General features: G+C 42.3%; 1 protein-coding gene across 1 annotated transcript in view; it reads left to right on the top strand.

Moving 5' to 3' along the window:
* Window positions 1–4,138: 4,138 nt before the first annotated feature.
* The window catches only part of ITGB1 (integrin subunit beta 1), a 77,151-nt gene continuing 58,067 nt past the window's right edge, over window positions 4,139–23,222 (top strand). Inside the window, exon 1 of the mRNA XM_022580451.2 lies at window positions 4,139–4,261. The gene's annotated coding sequence lies outside the window, so the exon portion shown is untranslated. The remainder of the gene's footprint in view (window positions 4,262–23,222) is intronic.

Below are 23,222 nucleotides of genomic sequence, written 5' to 3'. Positions count from 1 at the left end.
TCCGTAAAAGTTATGTCTGGGCAGTTTTCAGTGGTAGTAGTTCTGAGATCCTCACAAGTGCACTGCATCTGTACGTTTTATGGCAATTTCCCAGTCAGATATAACTCTTTTAAAAAAAAAACCACTGTATTGATATATGATTGACATACAAAAAGTTGTACATGTTTAATATGTATCCAACTTGATGAGTTTCGAGATAAGTATTCACCCATGAAACTATCACCACGATCGATGCCAGAAACATCTTCATCACCACTGAAAGTTTCCTCCTGCCCTCATTATTTATTATTATTTTTTGTGTAACCTAAGGTTTACCCTCTTAGCAAAATCTTAAGTATACAATACAGTGTTGTTAACTACAGGCTCTGGGCTGTTAAGTAGGCTCAAGTCTAAGGACTTATTCATCTGTATAACTGAAACTTTTGGATTTAATTCTTAGTTGAAAATTTCTTGCCACTAGTATCATGAAACTTTTTTATAGCTTGTCTTCATATGTTAACAGTATCATCATAAAACAAAGCTTTTTTATAGCTTATCTTCATATGTTAACAGTATCATCATAAAACAAAGGTAATATTGCATTTCATGACCCTTTTAGATAAATTCTGATCATTTCATTAGACATGCACTTATAAAAGACACTTGTTAGGACTGCATATTTAGATTTTCTTTAAACAATCTAAGCCTCTCTCTACTGCTTTTTGTTCAATGAATACACAAAAGTATTCTGAGTCAGTAGACTTGCTTAAGAATCTTCTGAAGCATTTATCTTCTAGGTATTTAATAGGACAAATTTCAGCAACGCCGTCTCTCTGAATCGCTCAGCAGCATGTAGATATGATATTCCCCCTTTGCTACCGACTCCTGCTGCTGAGCCAGCCACCGACATAGGGCCTGAGCCAGAAACGCGAGCAACAGCACATCAGTGGAGGGATTCCATGCTGGCAAGTCTCCGAAGATGCACACAGGATGGAAAATGAATCCATCCTGTGGCCAGAGTTGGAACTACCTAGAAATCCTCCTGACTCCCTAACGACTCTGGTTAAGACAGCCTGGTAGTAGTTGTTTTTAATTAGCACACTGCATGAGCTTGGGCGCCCCAGGATACCTTTCATCACGTGAGAAGGGGCAGGAGACAAGTCACATTCACAGTTGTTTAAAGGTTTAAGCAAGCACATCAGTCGCTTAATCAGAGGCTGTGCTGGAAAATGTTGTCGCCCAAGAAGCAGTTTGTGGTTTTCAAACAGGACAAATGGGTGTGGGCCGAAAATGTGGCATAACCACCCAGAAAGAACTGAAGTTGCCAAGCAGGAGGCATAACTACACACCCTGACGATATTCTGTTGCCTGGGCACTCCCTATAACGTGAGCCCATGTCAGTTATCTGTAAGAAAATTCAGTTATCTATCTGAAAGTGAAGAAGGGCTTGAGGCATGACTTCACCTATCAGTGCTGGTCTGAGGGCAGCACCAAGGGGAGCCCTAGACATGAAGGAGACCCCAGCGCTCCTGCCCTGGCTCTGTCACTGACGAGAGCAAGTCTTGCAAATGCTCTGGGCCTCAGCATCCTCATTCATAAAATGGGAATAACCATCCAGCTGCATCTTCCTTGCAGAATTGTGCTTAGGCTCAAGAAAACCCATCATCAAATACCTATGAGCTCCCAGTTTCCCAGAAATATAGATCCTGAGGGGGGATGGCAAGTGGGTAAGAAAGAGTATCTGGCCTTGAGTATTTCACAACAGATTTTGCAGGAGATGGAACTCAAATCTGAGAAATAATAGTAAACCATTGGACAGTATTTGCCCAAGGACTCAGTTTCAGAATAGAATCTCTAATTTCTCTAAAATTTCACAGGTAAGGAGGGAGTCCACTGAGGGGCAACAGCTGGGCTGGATCCTGAATGAGGAGAATTTGGCTGCACAAAAGGAGAGGAGGACAGGTGTTCCTCATGAGAGGAGCTGCAGTCAAGGAAGACTTGAAAGGAACAGGGGCCAGGGTTATTCAAGGGGCTATGAAGCGACTGGCAAAAAGTTAAAGAGTAGGGAATAAAATTGTATAGGTAGTGAGACCTGATTAAAGCAACCGTGAAACCAGATGGAAGAGGTATTTAGGAAGAAAGAGAAATAAGGTTCCAGGATAGTTTCAAGCAATAGTGACCCAGCGTTGAAGTAAGATTAATCTGGCAAATAATACACAGGCTGGTTAGAGCTAAGATGGAAAGGAATGTGGAAAATTATCTACTACCCATTCTTAGTAGTGGGAACAGAGAAAAATGGAGAGGTAGCAGAAGCACGATAAAGGAAAAAACTGAAAAGCATAAATGACTAACTGGATGTACAGGGTAGCCTGGGTGATGACTGAAGTTCCACTCTGGCAGTATAGACTGAGACTACTTTGCTTTGCTTTCTTGGGCCGTCATTTCAAGCCATTGCTCTCCATAGTACTGTGAATGCATTCATTGATGACAATTCTTCCTCACTGCACACAGCTGTTCGTCACATGGTTCTGTAAGTGAGATTTTCTTGATTCTTTCCATCTTGATTTAACATAAACTCCTGCTCTCCAGCTTTGCAATAAATGTTTATCATTGTGTCCTTTTCATTGGTTTTTTTCCCCCACATTATAGGGGTGCCAGAAGGAGAAGAGCGAGACAAGGGGTCCAAGACAATATTTGAAGAGAAAATAGCCGAAAACCTCCCTAACCTGGGAAAGGAAGCAGTCATCAAAGCCCAGGAAGCACAGAGAGTCCCATACAGTCAAGACGCATTGTAATCAAAATGACAAAACTTAAATGTAAAGAGAGAATACTAAAAGCAGCAAGGGAAAAGCAACAAACAACATACAAGGGAACTCCCAAAAAGCTATCAGCTGATTTTTCAGCAGAAACTCTGCAGACCAAAAGGGAATGGCATGATATATTTGAAGTGATGAAAGGGAAAAGCCTACAACCAAGAATGCTCACTTTTTTTTTAACCTGTGGAACTCTGAATCTTGAAAGTAGACTTGTTTGTAGAATTCATCATTCTTTATCTGAATCAGTACACTATTTGTATGAATTTTAGCCCCTGGATCTTAGCGGCAAGGTGCAATTCCAACTCAGTCCATTAGATGGCAGACAATAACTACATTTTCCCCATCCCGTTCCAAAAACATAAAACGACAGGATGGAAAAACTAAGCACCATGGCTCACACGTTTCTGTTTGTCCTCTAATCTCTTATAAGAAAACAAAACCTCTCATACCTACATCTATCTGCATTCCGCTGAAAAAGTGAGAAGGATTTTCAGACTATTGAGACCTGAGTACACGCACTTTGTTCTTCTGAAGTTTTTGGTTTGATTGACTGTTTGGTTTTGCCCAGGAAGGAAACAGTGGAGGGAACAAATAATGAAAGCGGTCTTGATGACAGTATGAAGTGAAATTATACTGATTATAAGACAGTATTTATTGATTGATTTTTGTAGGGCAGAGTTGGGGGGAGTTCCGGTGGGAAGGGCACAGTGGGAATATACAGACGGAAGCTCTGGTCAGGATGAACAGCAATGAGATTGTTCCCCAAAGCCATAGAGCATCATCATCCGAGAGCCTGTGCCACCGTTTCAGAAGAGCCCTGACACCCCAGGGCTGAGAAACCCCAAGTTACTTAAGGGAGGCATTTAGTTTATGCTTCTGCTTCTGGATAGAATTGTACTTCAGTTAGTAGAAAGCAGCTGACAGTGGACTTCACACCTGACTCTAATATGGAATTGCTTTGAAAAGTGACCCAGGAGGATAACTGCCCTGCGCGATTCGGTGAGATCTCGGGAGGGAGGGTAAGCACTTCAGCAGCAGCGGGGGCGCTGGGCCCCGGGGCTCCGGGGCCCCGGCAGGGACGGAGGACTGCAGGTGATGCCGCGCGACCTGGGGACGCGCCCCGGGGAAGGTGGCGGCTCCGGGCAGGCAGCGTGGACTGAAATCTCTCCAGGAAGAGGTAAGTCTTTCTTAATCGCCTCTCACCTCTTCACTGAGGAGGAGCTGCCCAGGCCAACCGCAGGCTCCAGTTACGCTCACGTGATTTCTCTTTCCAGTTTTCCTCCGGGAAGCGCGCGCGGATCTGCTGAGCATTATTACCATATATAGAGAGAAACTGCTGGGCGAAAAACGCCGGGGAAGCCTGAGTCAGTTGCCTTAAGTACGAGTGACTCGGGGGTGTCAGGACAAACCTGCCCTTCAGATCAGAAAAGGGAAGTGTTGCAAATGGAAATCTAACTGCAGGAAAGGTTGGTAAACAGTTATTAAAATTCTGGAGAACTAATGAAAGACAGGCCTTCCTCAACGTTGACTTTTAAAACTAAGTTCCTACCTTCTTCCTACATGTACTTGTTTTTAATTTAAAGAAAACAAAAATATTCTAAATAGAGTCCAGGTGATGATCTAGGACAAAATCTCTGTGACTGAAGTATTGCTGTAGGTTAAAAAAGAATGCAAAGTACATATAAGGCAACCTTGCCGACCAGTCGAAATGATTATGGATGTGTACGGTAACTGCTTTGATGTTTGTGACATAATTGTTACTGGCAGACTGAAAAATAGAACTACCAGGGATTTTGACCAAAAAGATTTCAAAAGGAGGGAAGGGACTTTTGGATGAATGTCTGGAAAAGAATCAAAAGCTTTTACACCTATTCCCAACGTTTCTGTTTTTCCAGTGTGTCCATAGCTCAGGCTACCTCAGTTTTCCACTCATAAAATGGTCATAGCATCGTTCTCTACTTAGTTTTTAGTGCTCTATTAAATTTTTCTGTGATTATGCCCGTAAAGCTTCTTGAACCTCTTGGAAGCAATATATACTCACTCTTTAAACTTTTCTGTCACAGCCTATTATCACCTGATCATCAGTATATGACTTTTTATGTTGTATATAGTGCTATTATCAGATGACAATAATCAGTAATAGTTTTTTATACCATTATATTGATGATAATAAATAATGTCTGTAATATGGGAAATTTAAACATTACCAGAATGAGCCCATGGGCTTATTCTTGGATTCCATAAAATTGGCCCGAAAGGGGTGGGGGGAATATCTATTCTATGCAAATTAACTAGGAAAATACCTCTATAATGCTGCTAAGATTAGATGAGCAAGGTAACATAGGAAATTACCCAGTAAGCATTTCCTTGCATAAAGTAATACTTTTGCAAATTTCCAAATATATCCAAAAATATAACACTTTCCCACTAAATTGACTATCTTTCATTTCTTTAAGAGAAGTTAACATTCTCATCATGGAAAAATCAAGCAGTACTGAAATGCAAAAAACAAAAATGTGAATATCCCTTAGAGTCTCACACTCCCCAGAGACCAGAGAGATCAAAAACATCCTGCCAGCCCTCTTTCTAAGGATAAACACACACGCACACACATGGGTGTGATCATAATATAATGCTCTGCAATGGAATTTCTTTACTTAATGAATTTTATGTAACTTTACAGATTAATATGTGTAAATCAATCCCATTTTTTGTATTGGCTGTAGCTATTAACTGGTAGAACTGCCTATCAGTTGTATCTCCTCCTGAAGAAGTCTTAGGGTTCCCCTCAGTGATGTTTCTTTTTTTTTTTTTTTTTTTTTCCGGTACGTGGGCCTCTCATTGCCGTGGCCTCTCCCGTTGCGGAGCACAGGCTCCGGACGCGCAGGCTCAGCGGCCATGGCTCACGGGCCCAGCCACTCCGCGGCATGTGGGATCTTCCCGGACCGGGGCACGAACCCGTGTCCCCTGCGTCGGCAGGCGGACTCTCAACCACTGTGCCACCAGGGAAGCCCAGTGATGTTTCTTGATTACAAAAAACACTGCGGTGAGCATCTTTGAATTCTTACACACCCATGACCAAGTTTTCCCCTAAAGGTAAATTATACATGAGGAATTTCTGGGTCAAATTCAACAGACTTTAAAATGTTACAGTTTCATTTCTCTCCCTTTCCTCAAAAGCCTTTACATACCTACCTACTAAATTGTACGAGGGTCAATTTTCCGTTGTTGCTGTTTCTGCAGCTGAAGCTGTTCTTGTTGAGATATGTTTGAAGTTTTACCAGTTTAACCAACATGGTATTATGATCAAAGACCCCTCCCCAAGTGTATCAGCTGATCCAACCAATCAGTGTCCGTCCCCTTGGCTTTCCACAGCAGGCGAAAAGACAAAGGTGCCCCTTTACTCTTAGCTACATGGGTATTTAAACACTGAGCCCTGAAAACGCTCTCTCCAGAATGTGGTTCAGACATGAAGTGTGGGCGACGCCCTCACTCCCCTCCTGCCCAAGTCTGAATGGTGGGATTCTCACTTTCCCACAGTCCCAAGCAATGATGAGCTTGCCCAGTCATGCACGTGAGAGAGAATCTGCAGAGCTTCCTCGGGCCCAGGATCAGCTGACCCACCAGACACAGGGAAAGAAAAGGTGAATGCGGTGATGTCAGCCATGAGTTCATACCTTTTAACACCCAGTGCTTCGGTCCCCAAGTCCATTTCAACACCCAGTGCTTCGTCCTTTGGCACAGATGACTCTTCCGGAGGGGAAGCTAGGAAGGGCATGGTGGAAGGCAGGTCCCATGAGGGAACACTGAAGAAAGGCCCCCTCCCCTATTGTTTTTTCCTCCTCTCTCTTTCTCTTTTTTTTATTTGAGGTATATTGACATGTAACATTATATTAGTTTCAGGTGTACCACATGATTTGAAATTTGTATATTTTGTGAAGTGACCACCCAATAAGTCTAGTTAACGTCCATCACCACACGTAGTTACAGTTTTTTTCTTATGATGAGAACTTCTACGATTTACTCTTATCTTCCTCTCTTGATTTATCCTTCATTAGACCAGTTTTTATATGTTTTTCTTTATTGACTAGGCAGTTCTATGTATTATTTTAGTTCTACTGGTGGTCACTATTGTATTTTACCAAAGACATGTGAGTCTACATTTCTCTGTCGGAATCTACGTCAAATTAAAACAATGTCCTGGACTTCCTACCCCAATGGGAACCCTTTGCAAGCTTTTATTTTTCCCTCCTTCCCTTCCTCTGTCCTTTCCCCAGGTTTTACTGAATAATCTGCCCAATTTTCCAGAAGCTCTGATAATTATTTTCTTACAATGTGACTTCTTTTTCAAGATTACTTTTAATTGCATCACACTTCATTTCTCAAATTTTATTTAGATTTTACTCTAAATTTTATTGGATTTTTACTACTTAGTGTCCCTTCTTGTGTATTGTATCTTTTCCTTTCCTATGATCTTTACTGTGATTCAGATTTTATTTAACTAAAGTATTTTCACAAGTAATTATCCTAAAAGCGTACATGGCTGGTATACTATTACATTCTGAATCTCTGAATATCTATGATGCTGAGTTATCATTCTTTTCCTTGTTAACTTGTAACTCTGGTAAAACCTCACACCCTTCATGGTTCTTGATATTAGAAATGGGCTTTTGAAAAATAATGCTGTCGTTAGTCAATGAACATTTTCAATCTGCAGGCACAATCCTTTCTCCAGCTCTGAAGAATTGCCTTTTATTATTTCATTGATTGTTCATTCTCTACTGCTTCCTTTTTTTTTTTGCATTTAGAACTCTGATTATTTTTAGATTAGACTTCTAAATCTGTTCTCCAAAGTACTTTTCTTTTCCCATGATCTCTCTTGTGTGTACACTCCACCAATATCATTCAGATTTTGGGATTGTCTATTACATTATTCACTGTCATTATTTAGATTTTTATTTTGGCAATTACGGTTTAAAATTTTTGTCAAAGAATTATTTTCAGAGCATTTATTTTGATGAAAACCTGGTTTGTTTGTTTGTTTAATGGATGCAGTATCCTCTCAGATCTCATTGTGAATACGAACTAGGATGTTTCTTCCAAACGCTCTCCTGGCTCTTGTTTCACAGAGGTTCCTTTGTTCTAAACGGTCATCTCGGCGCTCCTCTTCTGACCGGAAGGTTCTACTTCTGCCGTTAGTGATGTTGATGCTGTCTAGCTTATTTACTTGTATGAGCTGGAGTGGGTCTCTTTAGCACTCACATTGCTCTGGCTCTGGGATCTCCCAGGAAGAAACAGCCTCGACCAATAGTGAGTGAGCCTATTCTTAGGTGGGTTGGAGGTGAGGGCATAGAGCAGGTGGATCCCTTTCAGGTGTGCCAGAGGAAAGCCAGCTGGCCTGCCGAGTCCTCTCCACAAGGCAGGCAGCCATGGGGCCAGCTGGGATTGGAGCTATTCCTCTGGCCAACTGGAAGGATTTAGGCTGGTGAAAGGATGCCCTCAAACACAGATCTGACCATGGAGTCCAAGGGTTTCCCCGAGGAGAGGTGGGCAAGACCACACAGGCTTTCTTGTAATCTGACTCTCCCCTGTATGGCCTCTGTATTAGTCTTCTGTTGCTGCATAACAAATGACCACAAACTTAATGGCTTAAAATAACATGCATGTATTATGTAATAGTTTGCGTGGGTCAGGAGTCCAGGCGTGTCCTCTGATCAGGTGCCACCAGGCCACAATCACAGTGTTGTCCACGGCTGCTGTTCCCACGTGAGGCTCTGGATCCTCTACCAAGCTCATTAAGTGTATGGCAGAATTTGGTTCCTTGCCAAAGGACCGAGGCCCCTGTTTTCTTGCTGAGAACCGTGCTCAATTCCTAAGGCCACTTGCAGTCTGCTGCCGCGTGGCCCCCGAAGGCAGGTCACAAAGCAGATGTTTCCAAGTTTCCAGGCCAGTAGAAGTGCATTGCTCTGACTGCAGTCTCCTTAGTGTCTTGCTACAAGAGTGTCTTATGAAACATCATGCAATCAGGGGAGTGACTATCCATCCCATCAGCATTTGCCATGTGACACAATCTAATCAAGGGAGCAGCTACCCTTCGTATTCAAAGGTTCCCTTCACATTCAAAAGGAAGGCGTTATCCAAGATGTGTACACCCAGAGGTGGGACTCTTAGGGAACCCTCTTAGAGTTCTGCCTGCCACAATCTCAAGAATGCAAGAATATGTTCCAGTTTCCACTGGTGGGATGAAATTTCTCCTTCTACGTTAGTTGAGTCACTTTAGCAAAGAACCGGGGAGGGAGAGTTATGTTTAAGACACTACATCGTTATTTAGGTAATTAACTTTCTACCTAAATGAATTGATGTTTTTAACTTTTTGTTATTGTGTTTACCTTTTTAAAAAATGTTCTTCGAACAAATCAACTAATCTGAAATGTAAATAAAACTACTTTATAAGGTTGAGGCAGTGTATCTGTTTTAAATAATAGACTTTATTTTTTAGAGCAGTTGTAGGTTTTCTGAAAATGGGGCATGAAGTACAGAGAGTGCCTGCACCCCCCCTGTACCACAGCCCCCAACGCACACTTTCTTCTATTATTAACATCTTGAGTTAGTGCGGTACATCTTTCACAACTGATGAGCCAGTATTGGTATACGATTATTAACTCAAGTCCATAGATTCCATTAGGACTCACTCTTATTGTTGTATGGTCTATGGATTTTGCCTGATTCATAACTGGCGTTTGACATGTATACATGTACACAGCATCCATGACATGCATCTACCACTGCAGTACAGTATAGTTTCAACTCTGTATTTTTTGATCAAAAAAAAAATTTTAAACCCAATCTTTGTCCTGTCATGGATCACTTATATGATCCTTTCAGGCAAATGTAGGGTGTCCAGACAGCTATGTCGTGGGTTAGCACATAACAGAGCCTTTTGTGACTGCATAAAGGTTGGCCTGAGAGCCCTGATATCCAAAATCAATTATTAGGCATGACGTGGTTCCATCTGTTTAAGAACGCAGTCTCTAGGGAGGGAATTTTAAGACAGAGAGGGTAGTTTAGGTAATAATACTAATAGCATGATCCAGCCCAAAGTCTAGCGGCACAGCAGGACAATGAGTTGTCAGAAATAAAATTATCTTGAGGATGCCCTGCGAAAGATTGTGGAGAGAATGAGAAGTCAGGGAGAAAATATTTCATAAGACACGTCTGATAAAGGACTGTTACCCAAAATATAGAAAGAACTACTAAAACTCAACAGTAAGAAAAGAACCAGATTTTAAAATGGGCAGAAGATCTGAATAGACATCTCACCAAAGAAGATACACGGATGGCAAATAAGCATAGGAAGAGATGCTCTACGTGACGTGTCATCAGGGAAATGCAGATTAAAACAACAATGAGATACTAACACACACCTATTAGAATGTCCAAAATCCAAACACTGATACCACCAAATGCTGACGAGGAGCGTTTGAACTCTCGTTCATTGCTGGTGGGAACGCAAAATGGCGCAGCTCCTTTGGTAGGCAGTTCGGCAGCTTCTTACAAAACTAAACATACTCTTACCTTATAATTCAGGAATCACACTCTGGTATTTATGCAGATGAGTTAAAAACTTATGTCCATATACCAAAAAAAAAAAAGTTCTCAAGCCACGAAAAGACATGAAGGACACCTAAATGCATATTGCTAAGTGAAAGAAACTAGTTGGAAAAGGCTACATGCTGTATGATTCCAATTACATGACATTCTGGAAAAGGCAAAGCTATGGAGACATAAACATAGTGGTTGCCAGTGGTTAGGGGAGAAGGAGGGATGGATAGGCAGCCACAGAGGATTTTCAGAGCAGTGAAGCTATTCTGTATGACACCACTTCAGGGCAGCTCTCTGCACTTTCTGCTCAGTTCTGCTGAGAACCTAAAACTTTGGTTAATCTAAAAAACAAAGTCTATTTAAAAATTATCTTGAGGAAAATGTGTTTCCAAGCCGGTAACCCAGACTAAAGCCGAGCCCCACAGTATTTGTGAAGGCTGGCTTGAACACATATGTGGCTGGTGCTAAGTGTTCCTTCCAACCCAGCCGCTCTGGCTGGCACAAAGCCTTTTTTTTCCCTGGAGCGATGGCCGTGTGTGGCTGTATTCACTGTAGAGGCAGCTTGATTGAGCACAGAGCAAACTCAACTAAGCTCATTCTCTCTAGGACTACGATGGGGATCAAGACAGAGCAGTATTGTGTGGAGTAGACTAGCCGCCTCTTTTCCCTGAGGGTGACAAACATGCAACGAAACTCCATTTGGCAGTGAGAAACAATGGCAATGCTAAATTGTTCAGATATAAGTATTGTGCTCTCTTGGGTATAGGAAACAGACCTTTGAAGGTCACTGAAACCCAAGGGGGTGCTTAGGTGAATCACAAGTGTGATGGAAGGGAACACTGAAGGAAGGTTTAGACACTGATCTCCTAGATAACCTTGGAATTGGAGGTTTCCATTTATTTTGGAAAAGTAACATCCACTCACACGTGACATTCCAGATCTAAGAATGTGTAATTTATTTTTTTCTGAATTCTTTGATTTTGCTTTATGTCCTTAAATTGCCATCTATATATTTGGAACTCAAGAGTATACTTTGCACAGGAGAGGGGTTTGGGAAGCAATCCATCCACCTTAGAGTCTATATAAAAAGTAGTTTAGTTAACATTGTATCCACAGAACTTTTTATAAGGTTGCTTCAACCAGATATCCTACCTATGACTCCAGAGAACAACAGCTTGAAATCGTAGCGTATTTGGCATATAATCACGTGCCTCTGCTTTCTCATTAGTGTATGGAGATCCCTAGGGAGTATCCACAGCAGGATGTAGCAAGGAGACCCTGCAACGGCTGCTTAGATGGAGTCTCTGAGTTGCTTTGGTTCTGCTTTAATGTCACTGGGTTCTTATGCTCGTTTGTTTCCTTTCTTCTTCAGCTTCTTACTTGATTAAAAACTAGTCAGGCCACACCATCAGAAAGGCTACGATAAAAAAAAAAAGGAAGGAAGAAAAGAAGGAAGAGAGGGAGAGGGAGAGAAAGAAAGGAAGGAAGGAAGGAAGGAACAATGTAATTGTTTGCTCTCCTCATTGTATATTTTTCACATTCAGATATAGATTTGATTCTGAAATCAGAGTATCACAAAATATGAAAGCTGGAAGAAAAATTGTTTAGCCTAGTAAATTATTTAGCAAAGTAATGTTTTTTCAAATAAAATTCTACAGGGTTCACTAATATAGCAAAATAAAATATTAAAACTGGTACATAGGGCTTCCCTGGTGGTGCAGTGGTTGAGAGTCCGCCTGTCGATGCAGGGGACACGGGTTCGTGCCCCGGTCCGGGAAGATCCCACATGCCGCGGAGCGGCTGGGCCCGTGAGCCATGGCCGCTGAGCCTGCGCGTCCGAAGCCTGTGCTCCGCAACGGGAGAGGCCACAATAGTGAGAGGCCCGCGTACCGCCAAAAACAAAACAAAACAAAACAACAACAAAAAAACTGGTACATAGCCTTCTTGGATAGTCAGTTTTCATGGCTGGGCCAAAAACATGACATCAGTTGTGGAAGACTTATGCATATTCAAAAGCTCCTGATTCCTGAGGTTCACCTGAGCTTTTAGGCATCCACAGAGCACAGGTTGAAACCCCATATCTAGTACTACCCCTTCGTTCTACAGATTTAAGTGATCTGCCTAACACACATAACTTTTTTGTTGTGATTTTCAAAAAATAGTTCTAAGTTGCAATTGAAAATTGAAATCGTTTATTCTTTTACTCAGTTTTATAAATCTGTGAAGCATTTGAAGATTAGAAAAGTCGGAATGTCAATGAAGCCAGTTAGCTCAATATGGTAGAGTACAAGAGTATGGACTTGGAGTCCAAAAGTCTAGATTCTGGTTCTAACTTTGCTGGTCACTAGTGTGTGACTAGAGAAGAATCAGCTCACCTTCCTGATCTTGATGCTGTGTTATGTCTGAAAGTAAGGATAATAATGCCCAATGCACCTAGTGTCTGAGGCTACCATGTACATGTTAGTTAAGTTTATATTTTTGAGGATGTTTTCGCCATGGTAGAAGAAAATGATAATAGCGATCACCAAAACGGAGTTCTTTTAAGTTTTAATAAGATGGTGTATACATTTAAAGCTGTATATTAATAAATGTTAAAAGTTTATGTTAGTCTAAATATTTTTAATTTATAAAAATAAAGTGTTATCAATTTTTGAAAAGCCAAGTATAGTCTGTGAACAAGTTTTGAATTCTACAACTGTCATTGGGCAGGGATTTCTAGAGATTTAAAATAGTGGTTATTCCCGGGCTTCCCTGGTGGCGCAGTGGTTAAGAACCCGCCTGCCAGTGCAGGGGACACAGGTTCAAGCCCTGGTCTGGGAAGATGCCACATAGCCTCGGAGCAACTAAGCCCATGCGCCACAACTACTGAGCCTGCTCTCTAGAGCCCGCGAGCCACAACTACTGAAGCCCACGCACCTAGAGCCCGTGCTCCACAACAAGAGAAGCCACTGCGCGCACCGCAACCAAGAGTAGACCCCGCTCACCGCAACTAGGGAAAGCCCATGTGCTGCAACTACTGAGCCTGCGCTCTAGAGCCCATGAGCCACTACTGAGCCCATGTGCCACAACTACTGAAGCCCGCGCACCTAGAGCCCGTGCTCTGCAACAAGAGAAGCCACCACAATGAGAAGCCCGCGCACCTAGAGCCCGTGCCCCGCAAGAAGAGACGCCACCGCAATGAGAAGCCCGCGCCCCGCGACAAAGAGTAGCCCCAGCTCACCGCAACTAGAGAAAGCCTGCGCGCAGCAACGAAGACCCAACGCAGCCAAAAATAAATAAATAAATTTATAAAATAGTGGTTATTCTTGCATCAGTCAATTTCCCCTTCACAGTAAGGAAAATATAATTTATTCGTCCCGCAAATTTATGATCACTCCATCTACTCAGAGTTCAGATTACGTAGTTCTTTCTCTTAATCAAATTTACATTTGGAATACAGGGTTTTAAAACATTAAATTTATTCTATTAAAATAGTTCTATTAATTTAAAGATTTTAAGCTACATGCCTTGATAAGGTTATTCCTCTTCTGGAATGAACAGAAGCACAGAACAGGTAACAATAATTCTTATTTCATACTGATTCCTTTAGATAATCATCAAAACAACTAAAACAGAACACACCCCTACAAAATGTGAAATTATCTTTCTCTGTCATGGGTTCTTTTTTAATGGTGCTTTTTAATCAGCAATTTTTAAAGAAAAATCAGTGCTCTAGGGCAGGGATTGGCAAACGAAGGCCTGCAAACCAAATATAGCCCACTTCCTGTTTTTGAAAATGAAATTTTATTGGAACACAGCCATGCTCATTTGCTTATTTACATTTTGTCCATGGCTGCTTTTGCACTTTGACTGCAGTTGAATCATTGCTACAGAGACCATATGGTTTGCAAAGCCAAAAATATTTCCTATTTGATCCTTTGTGGAAAAAAATTGCCCACTCCTGATCTAAGGACTAAGTACAGGAAAAAGAAATAGATGGTCCACTTTCTTGCAGCAGTGGTTTAATCAAAAGGTTCTAAAATATAAATATTCCACACTGGGTTGAAAAGCAGGCATTCTGCCTAATGCTTACGAAAGCCTTACCTTGAAAGGTCACCCTGTGGTCAGTGTTCATTACTGCTGGATGCCAGGAAGTGTGAGTTCCTTTCCTCTGTCTGTGGAAACAAAGACCAAGTAGCTGTGTCCAGACTTCTTAGGTGATAAGATTTTTTTTAAGGACAGACAACAGTGATACATAAACAACAAATAACAAAATGATGCAGAGCCTTTTCACAGATTTTTGGATGGGTGTTTGGACCACCTTGACCTTAGTTGACTTTGAGAAGCTGCTTCTTTGGGGCCTCAGTTCTGGGGACGACAGAGGATGGTCAGTGGCATCGCAGAGGTGTCTTTCCTACGGTCCCCTCTCTGCAGTCTTGGGAGAGGATTCTCTCCTTTTGTAGGAAAAATGTTGACTGTACTGGCCACAACCTTAACCCTTGTGTACGGCCAAGCCTCCTGCGGGTTCCACTCTTTTCAGACGTCGTCGCTATGTAAGGCAATACATTCCACTTTTGTTTAAGTGCTTTGAGTTGGGTTTCGATTACACACAATCACAGCTCTTCTTCATCTGAATGTCTGCAGCTCTAACATCCTATGATTTTTTTTCAATTTTTATTGGAGTATAGGTGATTTACAATGTTGTTAGTTTCTGCTGTACAGCAAAGTGAATCAGTTATACGTACATCCACTCTTTTTTAGATTATTTTCCCATATAGGCCATTAGAGAGTATTGAGAAGAGTTCCCTGTGCTATACAGTAGGTCCTTATTAGTTCTCTATTTTATATATATGTACTTAACGTCTCCACAGAGACTTTATTTTTTTTTAATTAATTTATTTATTTTTGGCTGTGTTGGGTCTTCATTGCTGTGTGCGGGCTTTCTCTAGTTGCAGCGAGCAGGGGCTACTCTTCGTTGCGGTGCGTGGGCTTCTCATTGCGGTGGCTTCTATTGTTGCGGAGCACGGGCTCTAGGCACACGGGCTTCAGGAGTTGCGGCTCGTGGGCTCTAGAGTGCAGGCTCTATAGTTGTGGTGCATGGGATTAGTTGCTCTGCGGCGCGTGGGATCTTCCCGGACCAGGGCTCGAACCCGTGTCCCCTGCATAACCACTGCGCCACCAGGGAAGTCCTATCTATTTTATATATAGTAGTGTATATATGTCAATCCCAATGTTCCAATTTATCCCCACCCCCACCTTATCCCCTGATAACCATAAGTTTGTTTTCTACATTGGTGACTCTATTTCTGTTTTATAAATAGGTTCATTTGTACCATTTTTTTAGATTCCACATATAAGCGATATCATATGATATTTGTCTTTCTCTGACTTACTTCACTTACTATAATAATCTCTAGGTCCATCCTTGTTGCTGCAAATGGCATTATTTTGTTCTTTTTTATGGCTGAGTAATATTCCATTGTGTATATGTACCACATCTCCTTTATCCATTCCTCTGTTGATGGGCATTTAGGTTGCTTCCACGTCCTGATTTTCCACCCCCAGGAAGCTCATCTCTGAGGGCTGCTGCTTGTGATGTTTTAACATCAGACCTGCATTAAAATTGCAGCTCCACCATTTGTTCGTTGTGTGAGCTTTTGAGCTTCAGGCCTTACCTCTATAAAATGGAGATAATAATACCTGCTTTCAAGATTGTTGTGATGGTGAAAGGAGATTGAATATTTGAAAAGCGTAAGGCATAGAGGAGACAATAAATATTCTGAAAGTGTTCCCCTAGTCGTCCTCAACCATATCAGGAACAATGGAGTCAGAGGTCCTAACCCTCACCTCCTCCAACTCATCCTATGCATACACATTCTTCTAGGATTAAGTCAATGGTTTCTCCTTTGGGAAGCCTTCCCTGCCCACCCACCACTCACTAAGCTTAACTCAATGCCAGTTCTCAATGATCTTACAACCCTCTGAGATTAGCACTGACAACACTTATAGCACTTAACCCAGCTTTTAAGACTAGTTTTCCACTTTATTTATAGTAGCAATAGATGTTCATTATTTTAAAAATTGGAAAATATAGAAAAGTACAAAGATAAGCATAATAGATGCACAAATCAGCCATATTCCCATTCCTACAATTCAGGCATAAGTGAGAGATAATTCCGTGTCTCTCTCTCTCTCTCTCTGAACCTACATGTATTGATATTCATATGCTTTCAGCTGCAAGTAAGAGAAAACCAGGACTCAATATTCATTTGTCTTAAACAATCAGAAATAATTGGCTCACGTAAGTCCAGAGATAAGGTGACTTCTTAAGAAGGACAATTAATTAAAAGTCAGTCTCAAGTTATAGCAACAAGGAACTGGAACTAAAACAAATTTAATATTCCTTAAGTACTATTTTGAAGACTAAATGAAAATCAGTCAACTATATCTAAATATCTAAATAGTTGAAATAAGTGAGTAAATTCAGCAAATTGGGTATATGGGGAATTGATTACCGTGGGTGGGCATTTGATGAGTTGACTTTTGGCCACTGACCTACAGTGGATGATGCCAAGGTTGAGCGCCCAGTGGATTAGCAACCGCCCCCTCCCCTATCTGGGCCTTCCCATCTTCCCGCCTTCTCCTGGTGTCAGCTCAGCCCAGCCTCGCTGCGTGGCAGCCGCGTGGTGCAGACATCATGTGCAGACCCGCCAACGTTTAGTAGAAACAGAACTTTGGCTTCTTGCGTCTCTTTTCAAGATGGAGGAAAACTTTTCCAGAAGCTTCCTCCCCTCCCCAAACATTTCACTGGCCTGAAATGACCTCATACCTACCCACGTCTCAACCTACCACAAGGGGCATTCATGGCGACCACTGGTGATGGGCTCCCCAGAGCAGGGCTGCTCCCTGAAGCACACAGCTATGCAGAGGCAGGTAGAAACCTGGACAAGACCATGTTGTTCGGGAAGAGGAGGGAGATGGGGCTGGGAGGAATCAACAGTTCCTGCTACCACATTTTTTTTTTGCGGTACGCGGGCCTCTCACTGTTGTGGCCTCTCCCGTTGCGGAGCACAGGCTCTGGACGCGCAGGCTCAGCGGCCATGGCTCACGGGCCCAGCCACTCCGCGGCATGTGGGATCTTCCCGGACCGGGCCACGAACCCGTGTCCCCTGCATCGGCAGGCGGACTCTCAACCACTGCGCCACCAGGGAAGCCCTATCACATCTTTTTGATTTAACACATATAAATTTCCCCATGACATTAAATGTTTTTGAAAACGTGATATTAACTAAAAATATAATTGCACGAAAGCATCATAGTTTATTTAACAAGTTCCCTGTTGAGTTAGGGCAGTTCAAATGTTTCACTATTATAAATCACTCAGTGTTTTGTCCTAAAACTATCATATTAATGTTCATAAACCCATTTCCTTGAAAAATGCTATTTCTCTTACTGAAATAAGTATTGCCATTGATAGTTAGGTGTCCTTAATTGTTCAAGAAAAAATTGTATGTATAACTTATATTACACGTACAGCCTTTTGTAACCTTTACTACCAGCTCCTTTGTTGACTCACTTTCCCCCCTAACTAGAAGAGCTCTTGGCCAACTCATTTCAACAAATGTTTACCGATGATGTTGTCAAGCCCCACAAAGTGAATAAGAGCTAATCTCTGCCTTTTTGAGCTTATAGTTTAGTAGAGTTTTTCCTGAGTTAACCCTCAGCAGGTAGCAGTCTCTCGATGACCAGAGCTGTCTGATCCATATATTTATTTAATATTTCTTGAGCATTTATTGTTCTCCAGGCCCTGTCCTAGGATCCAGGGGTGCAGTGTCCTCTTGGAACTTGGTAGCATCCCTAGGCACTGAGAAAGCAGTCCAAGTGGATCTTTCAAAGTTGTTCCTCCTACCTATTTTTCTCAGGCCCTTTGTCACTCAGAAAGGAAACATCTGGCCTCCCTGCCTTTTTCTGAGTACTTTTGAAGGAATAGATTCATATATATTTTCTTGCTTTTGGCCTTGTCACTGATGTCATAGATAATGTAACTTTCTCAACAAAGGCCTCAGTCAGAAACTTTAGTTTGACAGTCTTTGTTTCCTAATGCAGTTGGTAGGAAGGCAGGAAGCGCTGCTCACAATGAACTTGGCCAGCTGTGGCTGCAAACCGCATGGGAGAACTCAAATCCTACCGACCCAGCCAGCCGACTGCATTCTCTCCTGGGACCTGGAACCTACCCAGGCAGTGAGAGGCCAGAGAGCGCTGGGTTCTGACTTGGGACTTCCGTTCAGTTTGGAATTTTTCAGGACAAAATTTCATGCTTACAAATTTCATGCTTAAACACAAACAGCTCTGCAGTTGCCCAGGTGAACTTGTTTTCTTTAAATTTTACTGAAGTATAGTTGATTTACAATGTTGTACTTAATTTCTGCTGTACAGCAAAGTGACTCAGTTATACATATATCTGTTCTTTTTCATATTCTTTTCCATTATGGTTTATCACAGGATATTGAATATAACTCCCTGTGCTAGACACTAGGATCTTGTTATTCATCCATCCTGTATATACTAGTTTGCATCTGCTAATCCCAAACTCCCACTCCATTCCTCTCCCTCCCCCCTCCCCCCTCCCCCTTGGCAACCACAAGTCTCTTCTCTATGTCTGTGAGTCTGTTTTTGTTTTGTAGATACATTCGTGTCGTATTTTAGATTCCATATATAAGTGATATCATATGGTATTTGAACTTGATTTTAAAAAAAGATATAAACATTTCATTTTTACCAAAATAAAATTAAAAGAATCTTTCTACCTTTTTGTGGTCCACCTAAACCTACACAGTTAATAATTCCTTTTTTGACTCAGGGACTTGATTGGGGAAAAGAAGATCTTGATTCATAGAATTTTAGAGTTAGAGGGACCTTGGAAACGATCTTGTCCAATAATGCGCAAGCCCGGCTGCCCATCCAAACCACATGGGAAGTTTTTATGAATATAGTTTCCCAGGCTCCACCGGGGCCAAAGGAGTCAGATTCTCAGGACATCAGGTCCCAGTGCCAGAAACGTTGGTCCAAACCTCACATTTCACAGATGATGAAATTATGGGCCAAAGATTTGTGGAGTCACACATTCATATCATGTCACTGGGGTTGATACATTTTTTTACTCAAACATAAGCCTCTTTCTTTAGTTTATTACCCGAGAAATTTCACGGAAGCTGGAAGAGAGGCACTGCTGAGTCTTGAATCCTCGTAAGGACATGGAGAGAGGTCAGTAAATGAACAGCAGGGGCAGAAAAAGCAGGAGAGCCAGGGAGGTCTGCAGAGTCCTCAGCGAGATGGCAGAAGCCATCAGCAGGCGGTGATCTGAGTGGCAACAAGGCAGTCTGTCCTGCTCCAGGAGCAAGGCCTGCCCCTGGCCTGCACCCCTCCTTTCCTGCACAGACTGCAGAGCCGGGAGGGGCTGAAGGAATGGCGCCTGCAGAGCAGCATCAGGTAGAGATGCAGCAGCAGGATCTGACATCCGGTCTGGTGCCGGGAGAGCCTGACCCAGGGCGACGTAACCGTGACTCAGGCGGCCACTCAGCTCCCCCAGCGCACAGCCGGCACTCCCTGCCCTGCAGGCAGGAAAGAGGCGTAGGTTCAAGGTGGCAGCACTACACACACCTTTAGCTGAAGCCCAGGCCTGCCTGTAGCCTCGGGCTGCTCTTTTCTGCTTAATGTAGATAAATACAGAAAAGTGGCATGATATAGCTTTTTAGTAGAAAAACAGCAAAGGTTATTATTATTTTTTTAATGATACATATTTTAAAAAGCAGACTTAAATAGAATTGAAAGGAAGATAACTTGCTGGGACTGAGTTCTCCAGTAAGATGCATTTGTTCCGCAAGTATATATGGAATACCTACTATGCACAAGGCAGTGTTCCAAGCGTTGGTTTCTGGAGCTTACATTCTCAGAACTGAAATCATAAATATCTTGGTAATTAACAAACAGTGAATAAATGATGGTTTCCTTTCCTTGGAGTAACAGCTTCCTGATGTTTTTTGAGCTCTGCTTATTTCAGTATTTAAAAGAGCAGCAATTTAATGAAATGAGAAGACCTGAAATAAAGATTGTGGCATCCTAGCAAATAGAAAGGAGGCATTAGGTTAATTGTGCTCTTACGTAGCATGTTAGACGGAACTCCATAAAGCCACACGTTATTGTGAAAAGCAAAATTTTGTAAAGTCCAACCAAGAGTCAAAATCCACAAAGTATAATACTCCACGTTGTTTTACTCTTGTGTCAACGTAAAAAGTGCTGATATATAATTTTAACAATATTACCAATTGCTACAATTTATCGAATACTGTGTGCCAAGCAGTGTGCATTTAAAAAATTTAATCCTGGGGCTTCCCTGGTGGCGCAGTGGTTGAGAGTCCGCCTGCCGGTGCGGGGGACACGGGTTCGTGCCCCAGTCCGGGAAGATCCCACATGCCGTGGAGTGGCTGGGCCCGTGGGCCATGGCTGCTAGGCCTGCGCGTCCGGAGCCTGTGCTCCGCAACAGGAGAAGCCGCAACAGTGAAAGGCCCGCGTACCGCAAAAAAAAAAAAAAAAAAAGCAAGCTCACTGCTCCTTCCTTGGTCCTTTCACGCCACATAGAGAAAGCACCTTTAACCTTCTAGCTGTTTCACTTTGAGCCATCCTGTGTGTCTCTTCTGCCTTCGGTTTTGCCTGTCTCTTTCATTTCCTCTCTCTGGGATGGCTCACGTACTCTTTTGCCCCTCTCTCCAGCCTCACTTTTAGGACAGTTTCTCTGCCCCTTATGTTTGACTTTCAAGTTTCATAAAGTGGGAAAGAGAAGAGCTATCAGTACATATTTCTGTGAAAGAAAACATTATCAGAAGTCCTCTAAGGAGAAGAAAACTAGAATAATACTGAAGATTGCACTTTCCAAGGGAACCTACGATAAGATCCATAAAAGATTTTTGATAATTTTATAAATAACTAGAATTGCTGTGGACTAATGAGTTGAAAAGTTTGAAATGTTACATCAACATTTACTAAGAAGACACTACTCACAGTAAAAGATTTTGTGATGAAATTTAGAGTAAAAAATTTTTTAAATTCTACACTGGCAGTGTCGCAAGCTCAAAAGCAAACTGCAAATCTGTCAATACTTGTAGCTAGAGGCAATATTGTCTTATTTTACAAATGACAAGATTACAGGAAAAAAAGAGGAAAGGGAATTTATTTTCAATGAGTTACGGGAAGTTCAAAATTTCAAAATATAAGTACAGGTATCCAACCCAACACTGGTAACATCAAAATCTAATCAAAATGGAATAGTAACAAAAGCTGTTTTCCTTCCCATCCATTTTTGCATAACATCCTGATTGACCAGCTGCAAGCATTTTAACATGCTTGAGATGGCAGCTCTAATTTACATCGCAGGCTCTCTCGGATTAGTCATCCTGCTGTAAAAGCTGTGGCCTCGAGTAAGTGTAATCTTTGATGAGAATAATGTCATTAAGTATCTCTTGTAACATCTGAAAAAAATCTGCTTTCTGCTTTGTCAGCCTAGTGCTAGCCCCAATTTTTCTCTTTAATAGCCCAAGGGGAAGAGCACCCATAGCTCTGAAAATCTACAAGTCTAGGGAGGGATGAGAAATCACGTAGCATGTTCCTCAGGCTTCCAGTCTGAATGACCTAAACTATTTAGTGGCAAATAAAAATATAGCCTGCTTGTAAAGATCTCTGGAGATGATTATGCAATGACTAATTCCTACTCAACAGTTCTTTGTCTTATTTAACCAGAATCCAAGGGCTGAGTACATTGCATTTCTCCGCTGAGAAGCAGGAGAGCTGGACCTCCCCCTGGCTGGGACTGCAGCGGACTTGGGTTTCACGGGGTGTGTTGTCTGAGACGGTCTGGATATGCCAGCAGGGCTGAAGCACCTCATGGTTATCAAGTGTGAGGTGTTTTCTGTGCATAGATACACGAAATCCCCAGCCCTTCAGTCGTCCCTGAGCTTTGTCTCTCACTTGAGCGTTTCACCCTGATGCGAGGGCTCACTTTTACTGTTTCCGCACGGAGCTGTCTCCCATCATGCCTCACACTCCACCCCACTTGTACATTCAGATATTTAATTTAGTGCAGGCTTCCATTTTCTGTCTCAGAGCTATCGCTTTTGAGACCTCTTCATCCTCACAGCCACCAAAAGTTGACTTCTTTTCCTCCCTAGAGATGGGAGATTTTTTTTTCACCCAAATATAAGATTTTTTTTTCCTTTTATTCAAATTACTCTTTTCAGTGATAAAGAGAGAACTTCCAGGCTGTGGTGAGCTGTGGCTGCTTCCTGAACGCCCGCCTGCAGGAATCCTAATCACACCTCAACAAAGGTGCCAGTGACTCTAGTTTCTACAACTAGTGAGCACTGTAAATGCTACAGTGCTCAGACCAACCAGTCACTGCTGATAACTCTGGGACCAGATTCCCCTCCTGGCTTAGGCCGGCTCTGAGCGCAGAGACTACATCTGACCAGCTATACTGTCTTCTCCTCTTTTTCTCTCCTCTCTCGTATTTTTTTGCTTCTTGGTTATATTCAAGTCTAATCTCTTTAAGCCCTGCCCCTCCCACGCCCATTTTTGTCAGTAGGGTGTTGGGTCCCCAGGTGCACCAGGGCAGAGTTAACATTTTTCAGAGTGCCACGGAGAACAACGTTGAGTGGCTCTACTTTACTGAATAGCGTGGTGGCACTGGAATGCTATTCTCAGTAGTAACCAGCCTTTACTTTTCCTGGTACAAGAATCCTACTTGCTCTGGTTTTTTCCCTTAGTGTTTTAGCCTTCTGTCCTTTAATCTTCCCT

Source organism: Delphinapterus leucas, chromosome 2 (genome assembly GCF_059928025.1).
Source record: "Delphinapterus leucas isolate spDelLeu-1000000601 "Yukka" chromosome 2, BTC_Dleu_Yukka2, whole genome shotgun sequence".
Lineage (NCBI taxonomy): Eukaryota > Metazoa > Chordata > Mammalia > Artiodactyla > Monodontidae > Delphinapterus > Delphinapterus leucas.
The sequence above is the reverse complement of the archived record's forward strand: the minus strand, read 5'-3'. Positions and strand labels throughout refer to the sequence as shown.